The 11,258-nt window shown below is 38.5% G+C and overlaps 1 pseudogene; it reads right to left on the bottom strand.

Moving 5' to 3' along the window:
- LOC110269486 lies at nucleotides 505-4,824 on the bottom strand (annotated as a pseudogene).

The raw sequence follows: 11,258 nt of genomic DNA on the forward strand, positions 1-11,258 counted from the left end.
TTATATGTAGTAAGGAATTTAATTAGATTAATTTATTCGGATGAAAAAAATTAACATTTTAACATTTTGAATTATAAAATTTTAAAATTTAAAATTTGGTGACATATATACAAATCCACCTATAAAATCAGCAAGTAACTATCAACCTATCCTAGGTTCATAAATAAACACCGGAGAATCAGATCCAGACTTATACAAAAGTTTTGCCATAAATTAAAAAAGAGAAAAAGCGTACAATTTTGCAAGTATCAGTAATTTAGCAAGTATTTTTCTTGCCAACCTAAAAAAAGAGTGCATGAAAATTCTTCTACATTCTCATCTGTCAGAAAAATTGACAAACCCCCACTGCCTAACCTATAACTTCACATTCTTTTTAAATCTTGTTTCCTGTGTTTGTAGCACCAATCAAGTTGTAAAGGAATGTCTCTAGAGCTCATCATGAGATTTCTCCTCATCCTTCTCAGATGTACCACCTCCGAGGGCTCCACTTGAGCCCCTAATACACTACGGTGATACTTGGATTACAAACGGCTTCAACCATTTGTAGCTTCTCTTCATAGTCTTCTTTCTTCTTTTCATTAGATTCCAACTTGTCTTTGTTAGGCTCATCAGGATTAACAACTTTGTTTCCTTTCCATCAAAGTAGTCCTTTAAAAGCCGTTATACCTTTGAAATTTTTGTGCTTCCACTAACAAAAACAATCTCATCAATTTGGCTCCCCTGTAATCCAGCATCTTTGATTGCTTTCTTCACAAGTCTCATTGTCTTATGGAAAAATCATTGTTCAACTTCTCAAATGAGCTCCGGTGGATGGTTCAAAGAAATCGACACCATCAAAAAGTGATTCAATTTCCACTTGGACCTGGTGCTGGCTACTAAGAGATCTTTTTGCACGCTCAGCCTTTCTCTCAACTTGCCAAGTGATTTGTTATCCTTGTTAATATCCTTTGCATGCTGCTACTTTATCAATTTAATGAAGTACTAGTACTCCATTATTCTCTGGTCAAAGTCTTCGCTAGGTAATGGAGATGACAAATAGCACGTATTAATGGCACTATGGCAGAAAAAAAAATAAAATCAATAAATATCATTTTTTTTACATAATTTTCATATTGATCTACAGTGAATAAATAAAAAGTACTCATATCTAAGATGAGTATCACCGTTTGTAGCGAGAACCTCATAAACACCATTATCAATTGTCAAAATATTGTAGTTAAATATACCATCAATAAGATGAAAGACAAGGATGTTCCTCTCGCCACCTTTCTTGTAATCCATATTAAATGGCAGCAACAATGGGTTCATTAATAATCCTAGCAACATTCAGACCAACATCATTCCTTTGAGCATCATTTAAGTATGTGAATTTGGATCCTCTAAACTTTGAATTTTCATTTTAGAGAGAAAAGTATAATCTCTCACCTTTGAATAGTTTCTCTCTCATATTTTTTCTTGGTCCCATCTATGAAATAAATGGTAAGGGATCACACTTTACCCTCTAAAATAAAATTCAAAGAGTTAATACTCAAAATGGTCCCTAAAATTTGACCCTCAACCCAATTTAGCCCTCAAACTTTTAATTGACTCAAATTGTACCCTGAAATTTTAACTTGTACCTCAATTTAGCCCTTCCGTCATTTTCCATCACCGAAAAGCTGACTTAGCAATTTTAAATGACACCTAGAACTGTGACCATAGTTGTAAAAATCATACCAGACCGGCCGGTTCGAATGAAAAACCAGTAAACCAAACTCTATACCAGTCCGATCCGAGGTTAGGACCGTTCAAGGAAGAGAACCATAACGAACCGGTTAAAACCGGCCAAATCCGGTGAAAACCGGACCGAACCGAACTGTTTGGTCCCAACTGAAGGCGAAGCTATGATGCATCTGGGTTCTGCAAGTCCACCATGCTCTCCATAAGCTCCAGCATGCCAAGTGTCAAAGTTGTGTGGTTGTTGGAAAATTTTCCAAAATGGCTCTCATAGGTTCGAACTGCTCACTCCAAAGTTGCAAAAAAGACAATCTAACCACCAAGCTACATTGCTTTTTACTAATACATATCCAAATTATAATACATATAGCAATTTTCTATTTACTTATATTCAATTAATTTTAATTTTAAAGTCATTAATTTTTAAATCAATTATATTTTATTTAACTATATATACTAGTAACCCAGTGACCCAGTAACCTCACCGGTTCGATCACCGGTTCGGTTCTGACAACTATGACTGTGACGTAGCCAAAATTTTCAAGACTTCAATTTAACCCCTCACAATTTGAACATAAAACCTGGCGCACCCCCAATTCCCCGTAACCGTTAAGGAAAAACAACATAAACATCTTCAATACAATTCCCCGACAGCAACAACAACCGCAATAACCGTCAAATGCGAGCCACTATACCTCCCTAACAATGCTTTCCTTACTCCGCCGCCGGAAACTGAACCCGCCACCAAAATAATAGCAAAATCGGTGAACGACCTCAATAGCTTCTCCGTCGCGATACAAGCGTTCAAGGAAAGGTACGATGAGCTCCAAAACCACCTCAACTTCATCGACAAAGCCCTCGACGCTAGGTTGAAGGAGCTCGAATCCCTACCGTCTTCAAACGGCGTCATTCCGTCGGAGCCACCGCAGGCCGAAACCCTAGAAGGCACCAAGGACGAGGTTCTATCACTATGCCAAATAATGTGCAGCCGCGGGTTGCGGAGGTACGTGATTTCGCACATCTCTGAACAATTTGCTCCGGGAAAAGGTTCCGGCAGCAATCCGGAATGCTTCGAAGCCTGCGAAGATCGTGCTCGAGTGCATAGGGAGGTTCTTCCTTCAGGGAAGCAAGGCATATATGAAGAAGGACTCAAGCATTGTTCGAGCGAGGGAGGCATCGGTTCTGGTTCTGGAGTATTATCTTCTCTCTGGCTGCGTTGGTAGTGAGAGCAATGTGGTAGAGAAGGAGAATTCGGCAAAGGAAGAGGCAAAAAATGGCACGGTTGTGTGGAGGAAGAGGTTAATTGTGGAAGGTGGTGTGGCTAAGGCTTCTGAGGCTAATGCAAAAGGTTCGATTCTTTTTATTGCTTGTTTTGGGATTCCGGCTGTTTTCGAAACGAGGACTTATCAAATTTGCTAAGGTTGAGCAATGCCAGAGAGATTTCACATTCGCTTCGCCAATTTCAGACCCTACTTAAGACGGTTTCAGGTGAAAATTTCAATTTTTTTTAATTGCAGTTGTGTTGTGATTGCTGCGATTTTAACAAATTGTATTGTAGATAGTTTTGAGGAAAACGTGGCTGGCTCTGCTTGCAGAAGTAATGTTTCAGTTGCAATGCAATGCAAGAGGTTGCGTATGATCAAATTCAAACATTTGAACTTCATGAAATTTAGCAGAATGCAAGAGCTACTGCATGATAATGTTTGGTTCTACTACTTTAGTTTTGAACTTCATGAAAAATGAGAGTTGTTTCGTTTATTTGGATTGTTTAGGAAAACTGTTGAGTTAAATTTCAATTTGGCCCCTGAAATTTGGCCTGATGCTCAAAATGACCCTCACAATTTCGTTGGCCCCAATTAGAACCCTCAAATTTGCAATTGTGGCTCCAGCTTACCCCTGCGATCATCTCCGTCACCGGAATGCTGATTAGCGCAATTGCATGACATGGTGGACACTACTTAAACGACGGCGCATTGGTTTCGCGCCCAAACCCTTTAGAAACCACGTAGTGTAAGGTTTTCTTGATGTTTTGCAACTTATGATCGTCCTAGTGGAAAGAAAGAGAGTTTTAACCCACAAAAACTGAAACGACGTGGTTTTCAAAGGGTTTGGACGCGAAATCAATGCGCCGTCGTTTAAGTAGTGTCCACCCATGTCATGTAATTGCATCAGATCAATATTTTGCTGACGAAGATGATCATAGGGGCAAGTAAGAGACACAATTGTAAATTTGGGGGTTCTAATTGGGGCCAACGAAATTGTAGGAGTCATTCTAAGCATTAGACTAAATTTCAAGGGTCAAATTGAGATTTAACTCGAAAACTGTTTCATACAATTTTTTGTTGAAACTTGAATGGCAAACTAATAAGCTGGAATCTACATGTTGTTGTAATCATAAAACCCTCAAGGATAAAGTGGCCAGTAGCTTTTATCCATACACTTGAATTTGGTTCAAACTTCAAAGAAAATATCTTTTAATTCTTTTAAAGGACTAAGTATTAGGTGCTCTGCAGGGATTCTTTGATCGACGTCATTATTACATTGATTTGGGGGAATTGGGGCTGCGCTAGGTTTTATGTTCAAATTGTGAGGGGTTAAATTGATGCCTTGAAAAATTTGGCTACGTCATCTATCCGTTACAGTGCTAGGTGTCATTTAAAATTGCCAAATCAGCTTTCCGATGAAAGAAAATGATGGAAGGGCCAAATTAAGGTACGGGTCAAAATTTCAGGGTATAATTTGAGTCAATTGAAGGTTTGAGGGCTAAATTGCGTCGGGGTCAAATTTCAGGGACCACTTTAAGTATTAATTTAAAATTCAAAATTTAAAAGATCCAAATCCTAAGTACGTTGTACATTTGAAAAAATAATTACATAAATTTGAATAAAGAAAAAATTGGAAAAAAAGCTATAATTGAAAGGAAAGTAAATTGAAATTTGTTTCGATTATCTAGGACAGTAACCACAACATCATGTATTTTCTTCCCAAGGTATGCTTCAGCTGTTTCTTTCATCTTGATAAAAAGACCTTGGTCTCACCATCCTTAATCTTTGCTTGAATGTAAGATTTTCCATCCTTGTTCACAATCTTGTAAGGAACAAGCTTCATATCTCTTTAAACCTCCTTACTTTCAAACCTGTAAAAGAAAAAAGACTCATTAAACTTTGTTACCATCAAATCGAATTGTCATAGATCAACAACTTGAAGATGCCTTACTTTCTCCTATATAGTTAGTCGGCTCCCTTATTTCCATTGCTCTGTTTCCATTTGTAGCTGCTTTCCCTTATAATCAACCTTGACTTTATTTCATGTGTCTATAACTTCTTTTCATGTCATATCACCTTGCATCTCAGTGAATTCCTTCAAAATTTCTCTTATAGTTTTTTGCATTGTGTTCTCCAATACTAACAGGGTGTTTGGAAACTCCTTAGAATTCAATTACTATGGGAATTGAATTCAATTCTAGTGTTTGAAACAAAAATAATTAAATTAGTTTAGATGAAATTCAATTCAATTCCATTGTTTTCTCTCAAAATCAATTCCAACTCAAATAGATCCGATTTGGAATTTCAATCCATTGGGATTTCACTTAAAACTTAAAATGTCTAAAATGTCCTTATAATGTAATTACTTCTTAATTTTTTTCACTCACTTTCTCTCAATGTCTCCCACTTTTCAACACACTCTCTCTCTTCTCTCACCATCTTTATTTCCTTCTCTTTTCTTTAATTCACTTAATATAATATATACCTTTTTTTTAAAAGGTCTACTATATAGATCTAAAAAAAATCCACACTTATAGATTTTATGTGTTTAACTTAGATTAATGACATCAAACATTTGTCAACATGTTTGCACATTTCAAGTAAAGTTGTGTCAATCATGACACTAGCAAAAAGTGGCATAATTTTGTTCTATTTTAATCACATGAATTAGTTGCTATAATTTACTATTAATAACTAATTTTTTTTTACTTGCTATGTCACTAGACCACTGATAAACCCCAATTTTGTGGTTTATCTTGTGTTGAATATGGTGAGTTTTATCAACTTTTCTCACATTTATTCAATGAAATAGCATGCTTTTGTAATCCTCCCTAAATTTGTGCTTAAGAGTGAAAATATGCTTTTTAGGCCTTTAAATAGCTAAATTTAGTTCATTTTAATTCCATTTGATGCCTTGATAGGTTTGTTGAGTGATTTCAAGTTCATAAGGCAATGATTGGATGGAAGAAGTGAAGAGAAAAGCATGCAAAGTGGAGAATTCAGGAAGAAATGAGCATTTGGAGGACTCAAGGCCACGCGCACGCGTCACCCACGCGTACGCGTGAGGAGAAAATTTGCTAGCGACGTGCACGTGTCGACCACGCGCACGTGTGACGCTGATCACGTGACCTCATTAAAGTGAATATGCTGGGGGCGATTTCTGAGCCTTCCAAGCCCAAGTCCAACTCATTTCTGAGGCTATTTGATGCAGAATTTAAGAGAGGACAAAGGGGGGAGCAATTAGATTAGCTTAGGATCATGCTTTAGGTAGTTTCTAGAGAGAGAAGCTCCCTCTTCTCTCTAGAATTAGGGTAGAATCAGGTCAAACTCTCTTAGATTTAGGGTTTAATTCTTATTTTCATCTTGTTTTCTTTACAATTTCTTGTTCCTACATCTTTGTTCTCTTAGTTTATATTGTTAATTTCCCCTTTATGCCTCTTTTTTATGTTGATGAACTCTTGTTGGATTTGGATTTCCTTTTAATGCAATTTATGTTTTATGTTTCTTTGATGTTTAATTGTGTTGCTATTATTAATTTCTTGCATTGGGTAGTGGTAGATTTTATTATTTCTTGCAATTTATGATGCTTTTCTTTTATGCCTTCCAAGTGTTTGACAAAATGCTTGGTTGGATGTTAGAGTAGCTTTTTGAGCATTCTTGGCTTGGAAAGAGAAATTAGGCAATCTTGATTCATTAACACCTAACTCATGTTGGTGATCTAGAGTTGTTAGTTAATATTGTTTCCATTGACTCTAATCTCTTGCTAATTCAATCGGTTATCTTTATTGGGTTAGACTTGTGACAACCAAAAATTAAACTTTGATTTAAGGATCGATTGTCGGTTTGGGCTATGCTCACAACGAGATTATTTTGTTAACTTCCGAACCAGTATAAATCCTTATATCAAGTTTTTGGCGCCGTTGCCGGGGAATTGCAATGTGTGCTTGTTATTGGTTATTGTATATATGTCAATATTGTAAATAGTTTGATTTTTGGTTTGTCTGCTAGTTTTGCTAGTTGTAGGACTTTGCTTTCTTTGTTTCTTATTAGCTTTTGTTATTATTTTCCCTTTTCCACTATGAATTCTCATTACTTTGGCTATGAGTTTGGTTCAAACTATGTTGTAGGAAATGGAAGCTACAATGAGAATGTGCATCAAGGATTTGAAAATCAAAGATGGGAGGAGCCTCAAGCATATGAACAACCTTCTGGGCAACAACCCCCTCCGGTTTCTTATGGGTACAATCCAACTCCTAATGCATATCAACCTAATGGATGTGGTGATCGTCATTGTGGTTGTCAACCACAATCACCATATGCATATGATCCTTTCCCTCAACATAGCCCCCAACAACCTCACTCACAAGCCTCATACCACTATTCACCTCCATATGATCCTAACCCATATCCACTATACCAACCACCATATGAACCATACCTAGAACCACCATATTTTCAACACCAATACTCCCAAGAACCACCAATTCCATATGCACCACCTCAAGACTTTTACCAATATGAACCACTTTCCAACTATAATACCTTTCGCTCAAACAATGAACCTTCTCTTCCACCACTACCTTCATTGGACCAATCTCTCCAACCCCTAATGCAAGAACAACAAGAACTTCTAACTTGTTGCCAAAAGCAAGGGGAAGTCGTGGCTGTAACACCCTACCATACAGAGTCTTATGCTTAAGTCATAATTCAGAGATGGCAAGGTATTACGACCTCTAAAACAAAAATTTAGTACATATAGTAGTATGAATAATTGATTATAACTAGGAGCCTTTGTAGAAAAAGGGGTAAACGAAAACCGTAACTCGAAAGCGCAACACTCCGATCGATAACGTAACGAACAGGGATAAGCTAACGTGAGATCATATATATACAAAGAGTGTCAAAAACGGGAATATCGAGACTCAAAATCCGGTTGCAAAGATAACCGGTTCGAGCATAGTAATATATACATATAACAAGATAAGGAAAACCCCAAAGGAAACCCAAAGGGACACAAATACAGAAATCTAATCTCCAAAATCCCCTCTAGAAGGAGTCATCACAGTTTGTATTATTTAATGGAGATAAAAGTATCTATGCAAAACATATAAATCAAAACAGAGCCCCGAGAACAAATATCTTCGCTAATCCGGAAGTCTCCAGCATGCCTTAACGAGAAGCCTCGCGTCCTGCATCTGAAAACCACAAAATCCGCATGGGTGAGAACCAGAGGTCCCCAGCACGGTAACAGCTTCCACATATATAATACATAATAATAGAGGAAAGCCGAAGGCAATCCTAGAACTTCCTCCAGATAATATCAAAGCTTATAAACAAACTAAACCGTAAGTGGCAACTGATTAAAGATCCTTCAGTCTAACTAATACTTCCCTTTCCAATTCCTCCAGACCTTCCAACCACCAGCAGGAGTATAATATAGCAAACACAGTTATATCAGACAGGAGATTTACAAATAGGAACAGATAAGGCATTTAGACAATTAGCAAGTAATATGCAGTCAAATAGGCAATCTCAAACAATTCATGTAGTATGCTTATGATGCATGCCTGTCCCTAGTGGCTGATGATATCATCTGTCGGTTATAAAGCCAACCCGACAAGTCCTGGTAGCTAACCATTAGACTGTCCCTCTGTCACGCATCCCCAACTCGAGTTATACTCATCATAAACTTGATCATAATCATGATCCATATCCATCACCCTCACTGGTGAATATTTACGGGGGCGAGCACATCCGGGCCTTTCACAGTGCCCGGCCACACTTACGACATAGGGTCAAAAGAGCTTCGAGTCTCAACCTGGAGGACGTGGTGGCTAGCCACTGCTTCCTCCCAGGGAAACCCTCATCTCCGATGGTGGAAGTGCAAACATTCACAATTCATTCAACAACATATATGCATTTATACTTAGCCATAATCATGGCTCCGCCGTAACACGGTAATAATCCAGCCATACGGCTCACGGTTAAATCCATAAGCAGCCAATTCATTAACAATTATGGCCCTTCGGCCCATGGCACAACAAGCACTTCCACCGCCATCCTCCGCATCTCAGATAATCATCTTTGATCCTCAATGATCATTCATTTTTCCCCTTGCTTCACTTGCAAGTTACCACATTCACTAGTCCTTTTTCTCATGCTAGGCATATCATAATGATTCAAGACATAAGTGGTGAGATCGGAGGCTTAGAAGTATGAAATTTGGCTTTTAAAACTCAAAAATCAACTTTGGGATGAAAACAGGGCGACGCATACGCGCACTCCACGCGCACGCGTGGATGGCCACAAAACTCATCGACGCGCAAGCGTCATACGCGCGAACGCGTGGATTGAAAATTAGCCAAATGACGCGCAAGCGTCAGCCACGCGTACGCGTTGGTGCTCTTGCGTCCCAGGCACAAAACTGGCACAACTCTGGCACAACTCTCTGGAAAATGGCTGGGCATTTGGTGCAACATATCGACGCGCTCGCGCACACCACGCGCACACGTGAATGGTGCTTTCTCGAAGAACGGCACGTACGGACCAAGTGCGCCTACGCACGGAGGGTCATTCAGCTAAAAATTTTCTAAGTTAAAAGCTGCAGAATTCACAGATTCAACCCCCAATCTTCCGACGGACATAACTTTCTCATTTTAAATCATTTTTCACCCGTTCTTCGAACGGCATGGACATCCCGGATCCAATTTCATTTCTAAACAGATTTGGCACAAATCAGAGATCTGTAGTCCAAGTTATGTCCCGTCAAAATATGCCCAAAAACCATGTTTTTATACAAAACCATAAAGTGCCATTTTCAAAACAAGCCACTTTCAACTCTTTTCAAAATCAATCAAAACATGCCAATTTCATCCCTTTTCTTTGAAATCAATCAAAATGTACCAAAATCAATATCAAGCCATCCTCAACTCACACATTGACACTTTACCAAGGTTCCCAAAACCACATCCAACCATTTTAACACTTCTCAATCAAATGGCTAAAGGACAAACACAATATCATGTCATACATCCTTCCTCATCCCAATTTTCAATAATTCCATTTCCAATCAACCGTCATTATACATAATCATCATCATACTCACCATTAACATGGTACCACCCATCAATTCAACCTCAATCATTCATCAAGCATATATCACAACATGCATTTTCTCATATATCACACAATCAAGGCATCAATGTTCATAATCACATATATGATCACATCATATATCTCAATCATTCAACAACATCACCAATTCAATGCCTATCTTAGGGCCTCTAGCCTAAGTATTTCCTACCACATTACATATTAGATACGGGAAACCGAAACCATACCTTAGCCGATTTTCCAAGCTCAACCGGAGCACTTCCAAACCACTTGTCCACAAGCTCTCAAGGTATCAACACCTCCAAGAATAGATTTTTATCACACCAAACCCTCTCCCAAACTTTCCAAAATCACCAATCAAGCTCCAATATTCACATATACACAACCTAAGCCACAATCATCATACCCATACACAACATCTCAATACCCAAACATCATAGAACAACAAATTATACTAGGGTTGGGAATCTTACCACACCCAAGGTCCAAGGAGACAAGATTAACCTTCTCCTTCAAGAGAGTTGGGTCCTATAACATCAAAGAGCCCAAAATCTCAACATTTTTGCTCATGAAACTCGAAATCAAGGCTGGAAATTCGAAGAGCAAAACGTGGCTTACCTCAAGATTAATTGTATGGGTTTTGTAGAGCTCTCCGTGGTGAACACGTGGCCACAAACGGTGCGGCAATCGGAGCTCAAGATCAAAAGTTATGGTGGTTTGAAGATCAACCAAGGGAGAGAACTTGAGAGAGTGTTCTTCCCTCCATGGCCTCCATTTCAGCATGTGTGTGTAACAAATGAGGAGAGAGAGTGCTGAAAACTAGGGTTTTGGTTTAGTTTAGTTGGGCCAAGGGCCCACTTTGGGTCCGGTTGGACCGGTTTGGCCCGTTCGGCCCAATCTTGGTCCGTTTTCTATAAAATTGGTACCGAAATTCTCGTCTCAATTTTCTCTATCATATTAAGCCATAAAAATAACATTTTTGGCTTTCTAGAATAAATTCTCATTTATGGGTTAATTAGCCATTAATTAACCGGGTCTCACATTCTACCCACCTAATTGGGAATTTTGCCCACAAAATTCAAATTCAATTACCTGAGAATAAGTGCGGATAATTCCTTCGCATCTCCGACTCAAGTTCCCAAGTGTGTTCCTCAACACCGCCTC

The sequence above is a fragment of the Arachis ipaensis genome, chromosome B03 (assembly GCF_000816755.2).
Source record: "Arachis ipaensis cultivar K30076 chromosome B03, Araip1.1, whole genome shotgun sequence".
Classification (NCBI taxonomy): domain Eukaryota; kingdom Viridiplantae; phylum Streptophyta; class Magnoliopsida; order Fabales; family Fabaceae; genus Arachis; species Arachis ipaensis.